The following is a 5,866-nucleotide window of genomic DNA, read 5'->3' on the forward strand; positions in this document are numbered from 1 at the left end:
TTTATGGTTTAAAAGCATATGCATCTAATACGCATCATGCACATGTCCGGTTGCAATTAGATAATACCACGGTGGTGGCTTATATCAACCACATGTGTGGTATAAAGTCAATATCGTGTGATAAATTGGTCAAAAATACAGTGGCAGACACCAGGTCACGCAAATTTAACGATAACATCAAATGGATGTTAAATCCCAAAATATTTGCCGAAATTACAAAGCAAAATGGCACACCAGATATCGATCTATTTGCATCCAGGCTGAATCACCAGGTACCAACGTATGTCGCTTGGGAACCAGACCCTGAGGCAGCAGCAGTTGATGCATTCACGCTGTATTGGGGGAAAAATGTTCTTTTATGCTTTTCCTCCCTTCTGCCTCATCAGTCGGGTATTACGGAAGATTCAATTGGATTCCGTCCCCAGCAGTCCGGAATTATTAATCCACCCAGTGTCAGGCATTAGTCACCCGTGCCATGACAGAGTCAATCTCCTGGCTTGCAGATTCTAAAAAGACCTCTACTGGGCCTGGGACTGTCTGAGGACGCCATCAACATGATGACCGCATCCCACCGGGAGTCCACCAGGAGACAATACCTGACCAATATAAGGAATACTTACCTGGCAGGGGAGATACCTTGATCACTCAGGAGGTTTTCCCAGGACAAGGCTATCCCATTGCACTTCGGGTGTGCTGACACCTGCAATGTCCCCAAATGCGGGATACTCGACTGCAAAATTTGTGGTAGTGGGGGACTGCGTTCGCTCTCTCCCCTGTTAAAATGGGAACGGTATTGCTCCAAAACAGGAACTACCTACACTACAGCGACACCCACCAGTGTTGTGCAATTCCTGGTTGGATTACATCAGGAAGGACTCAGCTACAGCGCCATAAATACAGCCAGGAGTGCGTTGTCAGCTTATTTGGTTCCAGCAGCAGGACAACTGGCTTTGGGGTCCCATCCACTAGGAATCAAAATCATGAGGGGCATTTTTAATACTAACTCCTCCAGACCAAGGTACACTCAGATCTGGGATGTCAGCATTGTGCTGACGTACCTTAGGGGATGGCCACCGCCCAGGGCACTCACGCTGGAACAACTTACACTGAAATCAGTCATGCTCATGGCACTAGTGTCAGCTTAAAGGGTACAATCCCTCCACCTTCTGAGGCTCGACAGCATGACAGAGTCATTGGACTGTTTCACATTCCATATTCAGGGACTGGTCAAACAAACTAGACCAGGTACCACGCCTCCAGTCATGGAGTTCTGGGCATATTCATCTGAACCACGGCTGTGTGCCAAGACCACCTCGCCAATTACATAGACACAACATACAACTTAAGAGGGAGAGAAAAAGCCTTATGGATAAGCCACAAGAAGCCTCATGGTCAGGTGACGAGCCAAACCATTTCAAGGTGGCTCAAGCAGGTGCTTAAGTCCGCGGGAGTCAATACGAATGTTTACAAATCTCACTCCACCAGGGCTGCATCTACGTCGGCGGCTAGTCAAATGGACGTGCCAATTGACCATACTCTGGCCAGAGCAGGATGGTCCTCGGAAAGAACTTTCCAAAGGTTTTATAATAAACCGCTGGCGCAACCTGCTACATTTGCAGACAGAATTTTAGAGTCTGCAGATAATATTTAATTTGAGCCCTGGGGAGCTCTCTGTTTTTGTTGTCATTAATAAACCTTTTTTGTTCACAAACAGGTTTCTTGATCGCGATAACATACTTCCTCCCTCTAAGGTCTTCAGACAGTGAGTGAAGCATGAGCTGGTACACGGTTCGGAATCACAGAAGCTTTGAAGTCTTCACGTAGTCACTCACGTGACTCCGAAATAAAATAGTAAGATTAAATGAGAACTTACCAGTTCGAAGTTTGATCTGTATTTTATGAGGAGTTACGATGAGGGACTACGTGCCCTCCGCTCCCACCCTTTTTTATACAGATCAACTGGTAATCAAGTTCTTATTTTTTCTTTACTATATTTATTTCAATCGTTGTGTTTTTTCTGTGAATCCACACCGCTGCTTTGAAGAATGTCGCGCACGCGTGCTGGACGGGGTCTTCACGTAGTCCCTCATCGTAACTCCTCATAAAATACAGATCAAACTTCGAACTGGTAAGTTCTCATTTAATCTTACTATTTTCCATTATATTAACATTGATGTGCAGTGCACTGAGACCTTTTTTACATAAGTTCATAAGGAATAGGAGTAGAATTAGGCCATTCGACCCATCAAATCTAGTCTGCCATTCAATCGTGGCTGATCTATCTCTCCCTCCTAAACCCATTCTCCTGCTGTCTCCCCACAACCCCTGACACCCGTGCTAATCAAGAATCTATCTATCTCTGCCTTGAAAATATCCACTGCCTTGGCCTCCAAAGCCTTCTGTGGCAAGGAATTCCACAGATTCACTACCCTCTGACTAAAGAAACTTCTCCTCATCTTCTCCTCTTCGACCGATCATCCCGGTCCCTGGACTGCCGGCCCGTGGGCTCCCAGCAAGGCCATCTGTGAAGCGCAGCGGCGTGGTCTCCCTGAACCTCCGCCCGCTGGCGTGGGAGCCGCTACCGGACCGAAGCTCACCTGCTGTCCCTGCTGTCCCTGCTAAAGTGGCCCTGATCAACGCAAGATCCCTACAGAACAAGACCTTCATCCTCAACGACTTCTTCATCACCCGTGGATTGGACTTCTTACTGCTCACAGAATCCTGGCTTAACCCTGGTGAGCTTGCTCCACTCATGGAACTCTGTCCTGATAACTAACTTCTTCACCTCGCCTAGGCTCTCCGGACGCGGTGGGGGCTTAGCCACTGTGTTTAAGAAACATTTCAACTGCCGCCTCCTGAATGCTGATCATTTCTCCAGTTTCGAGGTGCAACTAATTAAAGTAGGCCTAGCCTATCCCCTCTTAATTGTTCTTGTGTATCGCCCACCAAAAATGCATAAGGACTTCATCACCCAATTTGCTGATCTGGTTTCTAGCATTTTGCCCAAATTTGACCGGATCATGATTCTTGGTGACTTTAATATTCATGTTTGCTGTCCCACTAAGCCTCTTGTGAGTGAATTTATGCACCTGGTTGAGTCCTTCAATCTGACTCTTCACACCACGGGACCCACTCACAAGTTAGGCCATACTCTCGACCTAGTGTTATCGTCCGGATTCCCAATCAACAACATTGAAACTACTGAAGCCTGTCTATCGGACCACATCGCTATCATTTTTGTCGCATCTCTGCCTTTATCTCCCGCAAAATCTCATCTCCCTGTTCGCTACTCCCGCGACATAAATTCATTGACTGCCAGTAAATTCTCCGAGGCTCTCACAGCTGCCCCCAACATCTGCACTATTGAGGCCTCTCCCCCCCATCTCAGCACTGAAGATCTTGCCTCTTTATTTAATATCACTTGCTCTTCCATCCTGGATTCTATCGCTCCCCTTAAAATGAAAAAGCCTAAGCCCAAAGGTCGGCCGTGGCTCAATGACTCCACCAAAGCCCTAAGAAGGGAGTGCAGAAAATCAGAAAGGAGGTGGAAATGTGACAAGCTTCAAATTTCCTTCGAAATTCTGAGAAACAACCTTCTCAAATACCAGGAAGCAGTAAAGTCTGCTAGAGCAAAATACTTCTCCGACCTTATTTCCAAAAACTCTCATAACTCCAAGGTCCTATTTAGAACAATTACCTCTGTCATATGTCCCGCCCCCAGTACCAGCTTAGTTGGGTCCCCTGCTAAGTGCGAAGAATTCGCTAAATTTTTCACCAACAAAGTTGAGAACATTAGAATGAACATTTCCCCTCCCACCCGTGACCTAGCTGTCTCACTAGTCTGTTCATCTAAATTGAACTGCTTCCAACCCGTCACTCTATCCTCCCTTGCAAAGCTTGTCTCCGCTATGAAACCTGCAACCTGCCCCCTTGATCCTGCCCCCACTGCCCTTCTGAAGGATGTCATTGCGATAGCCAGTCCCAGCATCCTCTCTATTATCAACAGTTCTCTGGCCACTGGCACTGTTCCAACCAGTTTCAAGCACGCGGTGGTCCAGCCCCTACTGAAAAAACCTAACCTAGACCCCACCTTGCCTAGCAACTACAGACCCATTTCCAAACTGCCATTCCTGTCAAAAGTCCTTGAAAAGGCAATTCTAAACCAATTAATGCCCTACCTGCACCAAAACACCATCCTGGAAAGTTTCCAGTCAGGTTTCAGAGCCCACCACAGCACAGAGTCTGCCTTGTTGAAGGTACACAACGACCTGCTTCTCGCCATCGACACCGACGACTGTGCAATCCTGCTCCTTCTCGACCTCAGCGCAGCGTTCGATACAGTGGACCACACCATCCTTATTGACCGTCTCCGGTACGCGGTTGGCATTGATGGCACTGCCCTGAGCTGGTTCGCTTCGTACCTCAAAGATAGGAGTTTCGCCATCAACATAGGCAGTTATTCCTCTGCTCCAGCTAGCCTCTCCTGCGGAGTTCCACAAGGCTCCATCCTAGGCCCCATTCTCTTCTCTCTATACATGCTCCCCCTTGGCCAAATCATTCAAAGGCACGGCATTTCTTTCCACTGCTATGCCGATGACACTCAGCTTTACCTCCCCCTGAAACCCAACAACCAGTCAAATTTAAACAGCCTCTTACACTGCCTTGAGGACATAAAATGTTGGATGGCACAGAACTTCTTCCAATTAAATGAGAGCATCCTATTCGCCCCCCCCCCCCCCCCCCCCCCCCCCCCCCCCCCCCGACTCCATCAAATTGATAACAGGCAGTCTTGGAAGTCTATCCTGCCTAGTCAAACCGCATGTCAAAAACCTCGGCATGATATTTGACTCTGCATTAAAATTTGATAAGCAAGTCAACGCTGTGGTAAAAGCCAACTTCTTCCAACTTCGAACCATAGCTAAAATCAAACCTTTCCTCCAATTCGACGACACAGAAAAAATCATTCACGCTTTCATTTCCTCCCGCCTAGACTACTGCAACTCCCTATACACTGGGATCAGCCAATCTTCCCTGTCCCGCCTGCAACTGGTCCAAAACGCCGCAGCGAGACTCCTGACGGGTACCCGTAAAAGGGACCACATCACCCCGATTCTGGCCTCTCTCCACTGGCTCCCTGTACGGTACAGAATCAACTTCAAGCTCCTCCTATTCACGTATAAAGCCCTAAATTGACACTCCCCCCCTACATCAAAAATCTTCTAACCCCCCTCTCTAACTCCAGGTCCCTCAGGTCGGCCGACTTGGGGCTACTCACTATCCCGCGGTCTAGGCTTAAGCTCAGGGGTGACCGCGCTTTTGCGGTTGCAGCTCCTAGACTGTGGAACAGCATCCCTCTCCCCATCAGAACTGCCCCCTCCATCGACTCCTTTAAGTCCAGGCTCAAAACCTATTTCTACTCCCTAGCGTTTGAGGCTCATTGAGGAGGCGCTGTGAACTGTTTGCGTGCTACTGTATGTTTCATTTTTTTTTCTTCTTTTTTTTTTTTTCCCCATTGGAACCTAATCAGATGTACAGCACTTTGGTCAACGTGGGTTGTTTTTAAATGTGCTATACAAATAAAATTGACTTGACTTGACTTGACTTAAAAGAACGTGGTTTAATTCTGAGACTATGACCTCTGGTCCTAGACTCTCCCACTAGTGGAAACATCCTCTCCACATCCACTCTAACATGTTAAAAGTATAACGGAGAGTAAAGTTGTTGTTACGTTGCCAGGTCACACATTGCCTCTAATGTCACCCCTTATTTTGGTGACCAGGAAACAAATGCTGAACATCCTGCAAGTCATTCAGGATCTTTTTAAGTGGAACTTGTTGGTCATTGTTCTTCCTGCCAAATGACAGGT

The 5,866-nt window shown here is 47.4% G+C and overlaps 1 non-coding gene across 1 annotated transcript; it reads left to right on the plus strand.

The window, feature by feature from the left end:
* Positions 1–612: 612 nt before the first annotated feature.
* Positions 613–776, plus strand: LOC144611178 (U1 spliceosomal RNA). Its single transcript, XR_013549493.1, has one exon. It is a non-coding gene; the product is annotated as a U1 spliceosomal RNA (small nuclear RNA).
* Positions 777–5,866: the final 5,090 nt, after the last annotated feature.

The sequence above is a fragment of the Rhinoraja longicauda genome, chromosome 2 (assembly GCF_053455715.1).
Source record: "Rhinoraja longicauda isolate Sanriku21f chromosome 2, sRhiLon1.1, whole genome shotgun sequence".
In the NCBI taxonomy this organism is placed as follows: domain Eukaryota; kingdom Metazoa; phylum Chordata; class Chondrichthyes; order Rajiformes; family Arhynchobatidae; genus Rhinoraja; species Rhinoraja longicauda.